The sequence below is a fragment of the Ipomoea nil genome, unplaced genomic scaffold (genome assembly GCF_001879475.1).
Source record: "Ipomoea nil cultivar Tokyo-kokei standard unplaced genomic scaffold, Asagao_1.1 scaffold1310, whole genome shotgun sequence".
Taxonomy (NCBI): Eukaryota; Viridiplantae; Streptophyta; class Magnoliopsida; order Solanales; family Convolvulaceae; genus Ipomoea; species Ipomoea nil.
Window position 1 is genome coordinate 1,780,685 of NW_017617738.1, and position 14,124 is coordinate 1,794,808.

General features: G+C 34.0%; 1 long non-coding RNA gene across 1 annotated transcript; it reads right to left on the bottom strand.

The window, feature by feature from the left end:
* Window positions 1–978: 978 nt before the first annotated feature.
* On the bottom strand, window positions 979–12,716 carry LOC109185089. The gene is made up of 3 exons (XR_002054932.1): window positions 12,704–12,716; window positions 10,160–10,165; window positions 979–1,374 (listed from the first exon to the last, which is right to left on the bottom strand). It is a non-coding gene; the product is annotated as an uncharacterized LOC109185089 (long non-coding RNA).
* Window positions 12,717–14,124: the final 1,408 nt, after the last annotated feature.

A 14,124-nucleotide genomic window follows, 5' to 3' on the forward strand; every position in this document is an offset into this window, starting at 1 on the left:
TACAATGTCTTTATTCAAAAAAAAAATATTCATTATCAGTAAATTAAATAAGAGAAATAATTTCATTAGTTATATTGTCTTTATTTTTCTCCAATATAAAAATTCTTTACATTCAAATTCACCAATTGATTATATTCGCTACATTGTCCCTAAAATGTCTTTATTAAAAAAAATATTCATTATCAATAAATTAATTAAGAGAAATAATTTTATTAGTTATATTGTCTTTATATTTCTCCAATGTAAAAATACTTTACATTCAAATTCTTCAATTGATTATATTCACTACATTGTCTATTATCTTTTTTTGTGCACTATTTTTTAATTAAATATCAAAGTTATAATACAAAATAATGCTATATATTTATTTACCAATTATTTTATGAATACCATGAAAAAATTAAAAAAATATATAATTAATAAAGCCAATCATATTAACTACGGGATTTGTTGACAAAGAGAGTATTCAAATTACACAACAAATTGAAGTGAGAACTACCTCGCAATATCCTTGTTTGACAATCAGCAGTTAGCGGATTTGACCAGCGAATTATATCAACGGTTGGTAAAAAGATATTTAAAAAAATTAAATATTTTGATTAACATTGTAAAATGACCTAAGAGTATACATATAATAATAAGAGAAAATTTCAATTTTGGTCCATTAACTATTGGGGTTGTGTTAATTGCAACACTTGACTTTCAAAAATGTTTATTTAGTACCTTGACTATGCAATTTCTATCAATTTTGGATACGCCGACCAAATTACCGGCCAAATCTCACCGGAAAAATTTAATAGGTCAATTTATTAGGGTATTTTAGTAATTTTACTCCTCTTTTTTCTTCTCCAATAATATTCCCAATTTCCGGCGATTTCCGCGATGATTCTTTCTTCTCCGATGTGCAAGACTGTCTTCTCCGGGAGTGTCCATTACCAGAACCGGCGACGCCAACGCCGTGGTGATTGCAGTGTCTATCCATCTGGCCAGTGAGCATCAATCCAAACCTCTTGAAATCACACAGCAGAGACCAATATGGGTGCCCAAAAGTTGCAGGCATATTTCCCTCTACAAAGAAATGACTGTACCATGCTAAGCCATACCCAAAAACAGGCACAAAAACCACACACCACCAGTTGAACACTACTGAGTATATCAAGCACAGTATACTACACATTGTGCCTGTAAAATGCCACCGCCTTGTTGCTGCCTTGGTGTGCTAGTTCATGTAGAAACCCCAAAACTCCTCCATGCTCCTGAAATTCATGCCTCCGATCCTCCACCAAACCTCAAGATTTCTGATAAAGATCAGATCTTTCTGCAAAACCCAAATGAATTTTGATCCCTAGCAGAACAATTGATAAGAAAAGGGTGCTCGCCCAAATTGTTTTTGGTTCAGCAAAATTATGTTTTGATTTGGGGTATGATCATATACATTAAATTTAAGGCAGTTGACTAGAAAAATTGATATAAAAACAGAGTAAGAGGATCTATTCCACCAACTATGTAGTTTGGGAAATGAAGAAAAGACAAATAAAGATAGGTGGGTCTTGGGTCAAAAGAGTGGATGGTTGCTCTTAGAAATCTCTCAATTTTCTTGATGAGAAGAAGGGGGAGAAACCAAGATTAGGTTAGAGTTTGTTTGACTCGCCTGTAGAACAGAACAGTAATGGAAGAAGTCATTGTCGGAATTCGCCGGAAAATAGGAATATCATTAGAGAAGAAAGAAGAAGAGTAAAATTACTAAAATACCCTCATAAATTGACCTATTAAATTTTTTCGGTGAGATTTGGCCGGCAATTTGGCCGGCGTGACCAAAATTAATAGAAATTGTATAGTCAAGGTACTAAATAAACATTTTTGAAAGTCAAGTGTTGCAATTAACACAACCCCAATAGTCAATGGACCAAAATTGAAATTTTCTCTAATAATAATAGTAATAGTAATCGTAATAGTAATCGTAATCGTAATCGTAATAGTAATCGTAATTGTAATAGTAATCGTAATAGTAATAGTAATAGTAATAGTAATAGTAAAAAAATAGTAATAGAAAAAAAAAATAATAGTAATAGTAAATAATAATAGTAATAAAAGTAATAGTAATAGTAATAGTAATAGTAATAGTAATAGTAATAGTAATAGTAATATAGTAATAGTAATAGTAATAGTAATAGTAATAGTAATAGTAATAGTAATAGTAATAGTAATAGTAATAGTAATAGTAATAGTAATAGTAATAGTAATAGTAATAGTAAATAAAGTAATAGTAATAGTAATAGTAATAGTAATAGTAATAGTAATAAAGTAATAAATAGTAAATAGTAATAGTAATAGTAATAGTAATAGTAATAGTAATAGTAATAGTAATAAATAATAGTAATAGTAATAGTAATAGTAATAGTAATAGTAATAGTAATAGTAATAGTAATAGTAATAGTAATAGTAATAGTAATAGTAATAAATAAAATAAAGTAATAGTAATAGTAATAGTAATAGTAATAGTAATTAGTAATAGTAATAGTAATAGTAATAGTAATAGTAATAGTAATAGTAATAGTAATAGTAATAGTAATAGTAATAGTAATAGTAATAGTAATAGTAATAGTAATAGTAATAATAGTAATAGTAATAGTAATAGTAATAGTAATAGTAATAGTAATAGTAATAGTAATAGTAATAGTAATAGTAATAGTAATAGTAATAGTAATAGTAATAGTAATAGTAATAGTAATAGTAAAATAGTAATAGTAATAGTAATAGTAATAGTAATAGTAATAGTAATAGTAATAGAATAAATAGTAATAGTAATAGTAATAGTAAATAATAGTAATAGTAATAGTAATAGTAATAGTAATAGTAATAGTAATAGTAATAGTAATAGTAATAAAAGTAATAGTAATAGTAATAGTAATAGTAATAGTAATAGTAATAGTAATAGTAATATAATAGTAATAGTAATAGTAATAGTAATAGTAATAGTAATAGTAATAGTAATAGTAATAGTAATAGTAATAGTAATAGTAATAGTAATAGTAATAGTAATAGTAATATAATAGTAATAGTAATAGTAATAGTAATAGTAATAGTAATAGTAATAGTAATAGTAATAGTAATAGTAATAGTAATTAGTAATAGTAATAGTAATAGTAATAGTAATAGTAATAGTAATAGTAATAGTAATAGTAATAGTAATAGTAATAGTAATATAATAGTAATAGTAATAGTAATAGTAATAGTAATAGTAATAGTAATAGTAATAGTAATAGTAATAGTAATAGTAATAGTAATAGTAATAGTAATAGTAATAGTAATAGTAATAGTAATAGTAATAGTAATAGTAATAAAAAATATAATAGTAATAAATAGTAATAGTAATATAATAGTAATAGTAATAGTAATAGTAATAGTAATAGTAATAGTAATAGTAATAGTAATAGTAATAGTAATAGTAATAGTAATAGTAATAGTAATAGTAATAGTAATAGTAATAGTAATAGTATAATAGTAATAGTAATAGTAATAGTAATAGTAATAGTAATAGTAATAGTAATAGTAATAGTAATAGTAATAGTAATAGTAATAGTAATAGTAATAGTAATAGTAATAGTAATAGTAATAGTAATAGTAATAGTAATAGTAATAGTAATATAATAGTAATAGTAATAGTAATAAAAAAAAAAATAGTAATAGTAATAGTAATAGTAATAAATAAATAAAAATAGTAATAGAATAAATAGTAATAGTAATAGTAATAGTAATAGTAATAGTAATAGTAATAGTAATAGTAATAGTAATAGTAATAGTAATAGTAATCGTAATAGTAATCGTAATCGTAATCGTAATCGTAATCGTAATCGTAATCGTAATCGTAATCGTAATCGTAATCGTAATCGTAATCGTAATAGTAATAGTAATAATTTTCTTTAAAAAATAAAAAAAAAATAATTAAGCCAAACATATTAACTACTTGGGGGATTTATTGAAAAAAAAAAGTATTCAATTCACACAACAAATTAAAGTGGAAAACTACTTCGCAATGTCCTTGTTTGGCAATCAGCAGTTAGCTCTTCAATATTAGTATATATTTAATATTTTATGCCCTAATTTTTATTTGCTATCCCTTATGTCTCGTATTTGGTTTCAACAATACCAATACAATTATAATATTGACAATTATAAACAATATTGGGAAGAGAGATTTTTTAGGAATTGGGCGGGAAGTTAAAATTTCAGGATTTTGTTTTTATATATAGTATAGATAAATGTGCAAAGGGAATTGTATTACACTATTTTATAATTTTAGAATAGAATTTTAACCCAGAATTATTGTACGAATGGGAAAGTAGAAATCAATATATTTTATTGGGAAGAGAGATTTTCTAGGAATTGGGCGGGAAGTTAACGACAATATTTATATATATATATATATATATATATATATATATATATATATATATATATTAGATGTACTAATGCACAACCCTCACGCACCTTAAATTTTAACAACTACTCACATTAAGTACACACCCACGCACCGCACTGAAACTTAATTCTATATATGTATAAATAGTGGGGCAAATCCTCTTCCCAAATCAATGTGGGACAAAAGCCACTTTTTCCCTTCATTTTACCAACTCAATGGGTCTACTTTGAGAATCAATATCTCATTCACCCATTATCCATTTTGAGCGTACAATATATCAATCTCTTCGTCTCACTACGAAGAACCCGAATCCACTTTGACCGACCCAAATTGGAAGTGGACCCCACTAATAATTGTACCACAAAATAGCCACTTAAAATGCCATTTTAATGCTATTTTTTCAACAATTCCCCACATGAATGAAAAATTGATTTTCAGGGTATTTTGAAATCGGAAACAACTGTGTTCAACAGTCGATCCTGCATAGGATAGGTAACGGAACCTCCCAACCATGCTTTGTTCTCATGAGTGTGCGGTTTGTGAAGAATTGCGCCCATCATGAGGAATGTGCGGTTTGATTCTCCTACATGCTTTGTTCTCATGAGTGTGCGGTGTGAAGAATTGCCATGCTCTGTTCCGTAATTTAACTATGGGGATAGAACTTTTAGTCCAAAGGACTTAGACCCGAATTGCGCCCATCATGAGAAGGACTTAGACCCGAATTGCGCCCATCATGAGTGTGCGGTGTGAAGAATTGCCATGCTCTGAATTGCGCCCATCATGTGAAGAATTGCCATGCTCTGTTCCGTAATTTAACTATGGGGATAGAACTTTTAGTCCAAAGGACTTAAACCCGAATTGCGCCCATCATGAGAAGGGGCCATGCAATCTTTTAGTCCAAAGGACTTAGACCCGAATTGCGCCCATCATGAGAAGGGGCCATGCAATTCACATGCTCTGTTCCGTAATTTAACTATGGGGGTAGAACTTTTAGTCCAAAGGACTTAGACCCGAATTGCGCCCATCATGAGAAGGACTTAGACCCGAATTGCGCCCATCATGAGTGTGCGGTGTGAAGAATTGCCATGCTCTGAATTGCGCCCATCATGTGAAGAATTGCCATGCTCTGTTCCGTAATTTAACTATGGGGATAGAACTTTTAGTCCAAAGGACTTAGACCCGAATTGCGCCCATCATGAGAAGGGGCCATGCTCTGAATTGCGCCCATCATGAGTGTGCGGGGCTCTGTTCCGTAATTTAACTATGGGGATAGAACTTTTAGTCCAAAGGACTTATACCCGGATAGAACTTTTAGTCCAAAGGACTTATACCCGAATTGGGGGGAACTTTTAGTCCAAAGGACTTAGACCCGAATTGGGGCTGTTCCGTAATTTAACTATGGGGATAGAACTTTTAGTCCAAAGGACTTAGACCCATTCCTCATTCCATTTTCTCAACAACCAATCTCAATTTGGGATTTGATTTGCGCCCCCCTGCGCGCAAGAGAGAACCTCTGTGCTATACATTCAATAAGTTTCTAAAAGACTCTTGTATAAATAGTGTGGCCAATCCTCTTCCCAAATCAATGTGGGACAAAAGCTCACTTTTTCCCTTCATTTTTCCAACTCAATGGGTCTACTTTGAGAATCAATATCTCATTCACCCATTATCCGTTTTGAGCGTACCATATATCAATCTCTTTGTCTCACTACGAAGAATCTGAATCCACTTAGACCCTACCCAAATTGGAAATGGACCCCACTGATAATTGTACCACAAAATAGCCACTTAAAATGCCATTTTAATGCTATTTTTCCAACATAAATAAATTTAAATTTTTAATATAAAGTACTAATATTGGACACATATTTTTGGGCATCACGCATAAAAGAATACTAGTATATATATGCGTGTGTATATACATATGTATACACACACACACACACACACACACACACACACACACACACACACACACACACACACACATATATATATATATATATATATATATATATATATATATATATATGACATATATACACCCACACACGTGCACTGCTTTCTTCTTTTAGTTAGCTGCATAGGCGATCGCCTAGGCGCTAGGCGCTATTCTACCGGCCGACTAGCGCCTAGTGCCTACTGCAATCATGCTCAATATAGTTCTCTGTTTCTTAATCTGTCAAATGGATGTTATATTCAAGGATAATTTAATAATTTCCAAATTAGGTCTCTAATTTACTCCACCGGGCTGCAAATTCCCTCTGTTACTCCACCTGAGAAAATTCCTCTTTTACGAATACCAGTAATTTCGCCCAAGTAATTCTCATAACGGAAACCCTAAGGAAGCAAATTTCTTCCCTAATCAATCGAAGGCGATCATTGAGAAGTTGGAGCAGTTGAGCAATGGATCCAAGACGAGGGAAAAGGGGCGAAAGCACTCCGAAATATGGTAAACATTGTTGTATGGTTATGAATAGTAGTGTGATTGGTAATAGGTACTCCGTATCTATGTATGTTGGTTTGTGTGAGCTTATATATGGATTAAGGGTTATGTTTTTAACTGTCAAAGGGGACCAATGTATTTGTCTATTTCGAAGCATAAAGTAGTATGTGAGTTTGTCATTTTGTATTTGATTTTTATGAAAAGTGAAGCTATTTGGTGAGGAATGGTCCCCATGTGATTAGTATTAAGAAATGGTCCCCATTTGTACTGAGTAAAGCATATGTATTTACTGTGTTTATATTCAATTGCAATGTAGGGGACCACACGTGTCCATGTGCTGCTTGATTTGTCTGAATGAGTAGTGATTAGTGTGTTAAGAAATAGTCCCCATTTGTACTGAGTAAAGCATATGTATGTTGATGTAGGGGAGCACATGTCTCTATATGTATGTACTGTGTGTATATTTGTATTGCATTAAATATAAGACTATATTTGTGCAGTTGAAAGTTGTTTAGAAATGGTATATGTGGTTTGTTTGAGTTACATTCAGATAGTGAGACATGGCCTTTGGTTAACTCTCTTTGTGTTAGTAAGCCTGAGTTGGAAATATGGGCAGTAAAGTCGTCAGAGTTCACAGAAGCTTCTAACATAGGAAGTGATATTGAAGAACATGATTTGGAATCTAACATTGATAAAAGTGATGAGGATTATGACGATGAAGTGTTAGAAGAATTTTATGACTCTAATTATGATTTGGTTGAAGGGAAGAAGATGATAGAGACTTTGATAAATATGTTGATGTAACACTGGAATATAGGGGTGTACAAACAAGTCCAGTGGCTGAACATGGAGTAGAGAGTGCTAAAGTAGGTAATGATGGAATAGAGGGTGCTATAGTAATTGATGATGTATTAGATTTATCTAACGGAAATGTAGTCAGTGATGGTGACAATGATGAACACAGATGGCCTGTTTTTAGAGCAAAAATTGACGTGGAAAACCCCATCTTTTGCAAAGGATTAACCTTTGCTAGTAGAGAAGACTTTAAAGAAGTTATACGAAATTATGGGATTAAGAATGTGAAAGATCTGAAATTTGAAAAGAATGACAAATTGAGAGTGACAGTGTGCAGCAAATAAGAAGGCTGCCCTTGGAGAATCAACTGCATAAAGTTAAAGAACACATTCACATTGAGAGTTTTAAGTTATAATGTGAAGCATGAAAGTTGTGGGTGGATATACGAGAACAATATGATTACCGCCACCAAGACTGCTAAGAGATGGAAAAATGAAATTAGGAACCATAGTGATTGGAACATTCTAGAGTTTCAAGGTAAGGTTAAAGCTGATGACAAATTCAGTCTAATAATTAAACAATGTTATAAAGCAATGACACTATCAAAGGGTGACATAAAGGGTGAACAAGAGAAGCAATTTAGAAAATTGTGGAGCTACTGTCTTGAATTTTTTTTTTTTTTTTAAAAAAAAAAAAAAAAGAAGAAACATTTAACCTTATGTCAACTTACATTGTAAAATTAAGTGATTATGAGGAACTTGGAGGCAAAAGGAGATTTTTGAGGTTTTACATGTGTTGGGAGGCATGTAGGGAGGGTCATAAATATTGTAGGCCTATTATAGGGGTTCATAAGTGTCACTTAAAGGCAAAAAATGGGGGGCAATTATTGACAGTTGTTGGGATAGATCCAAATGACATCATTTTTCCGTTGGCTTATGCAATTGTTGAAGGGGGAAACAAAGAATCTTGGACTTGGTTTTTGCAACTACTTAAGAGAGACTTGGATATGTCAGAAGTGAATGAGAGTAATAGATGATGATGAAGGTTAAGTTACGTGAGCGGTTCTATCCTGCTCATGTCAAGGAAGCCTATCTTGTGCAGCCGACCCCTACCGAGTTCAGCAAGTTCAGAAAGGAATCCGGGAGAACCGTAAGAGTAAACTTGAAAGAAGTGTTACACCAGTGGTTAGGAGTTTGTTGGCTACTAGTGCTGAATCAACAAGAAGCCTTCAAAGAGACGACTCTAAGAGTGGTAAAACTCCCCAGCCAATCCGGAACAACAAGGCTAAGGGAAGGCGCTCCGTTTGCAAGAAGTGTGGAAGTGACCACCTCGGCGTGGACTGTCTTGGGAAACCGGTAGAGTGCTTTAAGTGTGGCAAGAAGGGTCACCGGTCCTTTGAGTGCAGGGTTAAGAGGAAGACTTCAGTGGACTCAAAACCAGTTGGTAGTGTGGGACCTCGGTCGGGAAGTAAACCTTGAAGTGGAAGCAACAATGGACTAAGTGGAAGTCGCATCCCGGACTTGTGTACGAAGTCGGAACCTCGGCAAGGCAAGATCCACAGTCGTAAGGCAGATGCAAGTGGGAACCGATGAAGTAAGCTCTTGTACCCTTTTGTTGCACCTTCCTTTGTCTTTGTGTCCTTCATTGCGTGTTAGCTTCGGGCGTTAGCTTGTTCGAAAGTCACCCTTGACCCTCTTTAATATTTTCTTTCCCCTAGACAAACTCAATCACTCTTTTTGCCAAGTGATTTTTTTCTTCTGAACCTTGTTCTTGTTTTCTTTCCAAACCACCTTGTGCAAGGCAGCGGTGACTTCAGCTTATGAAGGAATCTGGCAAGGTCTAAGAGTTAATTCGTGGCAGAGTCGAAGTAGAGAACCTTCAGTTCGACAAACTTAGTGTTCAGCGTCAAGCCGAAGTTTCGCCAGAAATCGTGAACCCTTTTGTCTCTTGAAGCCGATCTTCTTCTCTTACCCTCGTCAAATCCCTTGCCGTTCTCGAGAAATCCTTCATGTCTTTTCAAACCTTGTTTTTGTTTCCTTTTTGATTTGACTCTGTTCAAGGTTACAACCTCATCTTTCCTAAGCTGTGACTTTGAAAATCTTGATTCCCTTCCTAATCAGCGCTATCCTTGAGCTTAAACCGGATACCCTCCGTGGGGAAATCCTTTTCAACTCTCTTAACCCTCGCTTGATTACTTACTTCCTAAGTTGTAGCCCTGTTTACCTTTCTTCTCTTCTTAACCGATGTGATCTTCGAGTTTTCAAACCTTAAAACTCTTCACTCTAATATTTTTCATTGAACCGAATCTTTTCTTGTAAGCCTTCTTTCCCCTAAGTTACCTTTTTCCTTGTTACCGTTCCTGTTTTGGACCTTTCATCCGAACCGAAGCTTTGAAGTTTTCAAGCGTTTCCTTGCAGTGAGTTGTGGTTGTGTGTTAATGCAAGTGTTAAGTTGGCAGCCTGCATCAAGTTAGCCCAAGCGCTGGGGAGAAGGACATCCTACTCGTGTTTTGGAGCTGGCAATTGCAGCCTTTGTCTGGAAGTGACGGATCAAGTTCAAGCGGATGCCGAGCTCAAGTTGTGTAGTGTGAGTATCCTGCTTCCTTTAGTTGAAGAAGTCAGTAGAGGACAATTGAAGACGCCGTCCTAGTTCTTTGATCCCGAGGGATCTAGCTTTAGAGTTCTCTTGGTGTTAGTTTTAGTTGTAGGTTGTGTCTTTTCTTAGATGTCTAAATCTGGGTAAATCGGTGGCTAGTTTTAAGCAGGGAGTTAAGTTTAAGGTAGGGTTAGTTTCCCTTTCTGTTAAATCTTTTATCTATCACCTTATCTTTCTTTCTTGCCTTACCTTTGTGAACCTTCAGCTTATTTCTAAGCCTTGTCACTCGTTTTGTTAACCGACGGTTTTGGTGTTGAACTTCGTTGTGTCCAAACCTATCAATCTTACCACCTTAATTTGAACCCTTGGTCTCGTTAAATTTGGTTAGTTGGCGAGCACCTTTATTGTTTAAAGCCTCGTTTGCAACTCATCTCCTAAGTCTTGCCACCCGTTTCACAAGCTAACTGTTTTGTTGTGTAAGCTCGTTTCTTCCCTCGTTTGTTGTTGCCGTTTTGTTGTTGTCACTTGTTGGCTGTGTTTTGTTGTTTGCTCTTGCTCATCTTGCTTGTTAGATGTGGTCGGAGTAGTTAGTGTAGTGGAGTGCTTTGCTAGAATTTAGATGTTTTGAGTTTAAGTGTGGTTTAGAAGGTTTTTAGTTATCGTGTTTTGGCCTTAGCGTTTGTGTTGCTCAAGGAATTTCTCTTGTGATCTCTTAAAATCTTGCAATGTCTTGACTTCTTGACAATTTTAGACCTTTTGAATTCTTGAAGTTTTGGTCAAAAGATGTTCTTGCTTTCCTTTGTCACATTGTTGATTCATGTTGCCCGTTTTGTTTGAACTCGTCGTGCCCAAGCTTCGGGGACAAAGCTTCTTGTTAGGGGGAGAGGATGTGACACCCCGTACATCCAAACTCTAGTTAAGGATTAATTAGAGAATTAATCCTAGTCTTCTTGTTAATTTATTCCTAAAATCCTGAAAATTCAATAGTCGGAGGACTAGAATTTGACTAGTCAATCCAAGTCAAAGAGTTGTACCTTATGCCTTATGAGTTGTTCCTTTGTCTCCTTATTCTTCCAACTTTAGTAAGGGCAAAAGAATCTTTCTACCTAAAGCTTGTGCTCCAAGCTAACCTAGCATCATCCTTTCATTTCATCCACCAACACTCTAAACACAAAACCTCTACCTTCTCTCTAAGAATTTGGTAGCTTCTTCTCCAAGCCAAATTTTGGCATCCTAAATCCTACAAGTTGGCTGCCCAGATTCATACTTTCTTAACCTTGAGCATAGAGGAGGTTGGTGTTGAAGAAGAGCTTTAGGGGAAGCTTTTAAGGGTGAGAAAAGTGAAGTGTTAGGCTACAAAGGTAACCCATGCTTTACAAAACCTATTTTCTTACTTATATGATGATTTCTTGGCTTCTACTTGAGATTCTTGTGGTGATTTGTGAGATTTGATGCATTGTCTTGTGGTAATGCATGTTTAGAGCTTGTTATTAGGGTTCTTGTATGCCATTGCTTGACTATTTCTTGGATTCAAGCCATATTGTTGTATTGTGTGAGATTTTGGGTTAACAACTATGAACACCTTCACTAGAGCAATGATGAATATTCATCAATTGGATGTAGATGCATTTGCATGGTTATCTAACAATCATCCAAGTGAATGGTCAAGGTCTCATTTTACTACTTCTGCACAATGTGATATATTGGTCAACAATATATGTGAGTGCTTCAATGCAATGATTTTGGATGCAAGGAAGCTGCCACTTATACCATGCCTTGAGGCTTTGAGAAATTGAGAAATCACTTAATGGCTAGGTAGTTCAGCTGTAGAAAAAAATTGCAATTAATGAAAATGCACCTGTAAGTTATTTATGTACTCAATGTGATGAGGATTTGTTTGAAGTTAGAGGGATGTGGGATGATGGTCAACAAGTTGATTTGGGGGAAATGTCAAGTAGTTGTAGAAGATGGGAATTAACAGGAATTCCTTGCAAGCATGCAATTAGGGCAATTTGGTTGAAGAAATTACAAGTCATCAACTTTGTTAACCCAATGTGTTCTACATAATGTTACATGAAAGCTTATGCAGGTTCCATTAACCCTATTGCTGGGCCAGATGAGTGGCCAATTACAGATAGATAATCACCACTACCCCCATTGTACATATCATGTAAGGCTGGTAGACCAAGAAAATTAAGGAAAAAAAGTGCAGGAAGGCACCAACAAATGAGTCAAACAAGGAGATTAGTGATCAATACGCTATTGTGTTTAGTAAACATTGTAGCAATGAATGTGAAGTTGTTGAATCTTTTTTTTTTTGTTTTTTTTTTGTTTTTTTGTTTTTTTTTTTGTTTTTTTTTTTTTTTTGTTTATTTTTTGTTTCTTATTATCATTATGCTACTGCTATTTGGTAATATTGCATTACTGCATTATTACCATACAACTACTGGAATGTGTTACAAAGTTGAATATAAACTACAAATCACATTATATAAACACCAAATCACATTTAAACTGCAAATGCAGTTTTCATTGCAAATCAACTTATATTATTTCAATCTAAGTTGAGGTGGTGAATCTTGTGGCTAGGTGCAAGAGGTTGATGAACATGGACTGGGACGTGAAGATTTCTCATGTGTTCCGGGAACAAAACAAGGTTGCAGATAGCATTGTGAAAGAGAATAATAATATGGAGCGGGGATGGATCTTCTACGATCATCCACCTGAGGACATCTTGAGCCTGATTAGTCGAGACAAGGAGGGACCTCCGTGCGTTTGTCGTGTGTTTGCTGATCACTAAGAGTTTGGTTTTTGGGCTTGCTCCCTCCTTTTTTTAAAAAAAAAAATCTAAGTTGAGTAAAACTTTTTTTTTTCTCCAAAACTCCCCACCCTTATTACAAGTTAAATATACATCATAGTACACAACACTAATACCGCTACCAACACAACTTTCCCATTACACTTGGCGTCTTCATTGGCAGCTTCTTGAATCCTTGCATTTAGCATCTTAATCCGGTATTATCTTCTTCAACTTCGGTCACATAGGAGGATCATACCATTCCAAGAAACCACAACCTCTTTGGCGGTATTAATTTTTTTTTTTGGAATCAAATCAGTAAAATTTTTTTTACAGAATATGTAATTTGGAGAAATATTGGACAATGATTATTTCTTACCATGTTGCCTGAGCATTCCCAAAACCTCCTTCCAGGATTTTCATTCGTCCATGAAGTTTTGAGTTTCATTTCTTGATCACAATGACAATTTGGAAATGAAATATACTCACTATATAGCCATTATTGCCTCAATCTGATTGAAGACGAATTGAAGAACCCCCTTCGTTCGCTTGAATTGTTTCCTCATATCAGTTGAAGACAAAGGTTTTCCTTGGTTGCCTCGTTGCCTCATCCCTTGTTGCTTCCTTCCTTAGGGTTGTTTCTTACAGTTCCTCATCTCAAGTCGTAACATAGATAGGGAATTAGCAGGCCGGTGGAGTAAATTGGAGACCTAATTTTGAAATTACTAAATTATCCATGTATTTAACACCCATTAGACACATTAAAAAATGGAGGACTATATTGAGCGAAAACACAAAAGTCTGAGACTACATTAGGTCACCAAAGTCGTTTAGGAGAAAATTGAGAAAAATTACTATAGTCGATGACTATTTTGGATATTAACTTAAATTTTGTTTAATATAGTTTAACTTTGAAGTTTAAATATTTCATATAATTATTTAAAAAAAATTTAGAATGAAAAATTTTCAAAAAAAATTAATTGTTAAATTTGAACAATTTTAAAAATACAAAATAAAATTTACAAACAAAATTTTTTTAAAAAATTACCGGATTTCGGTTCTGGTTCG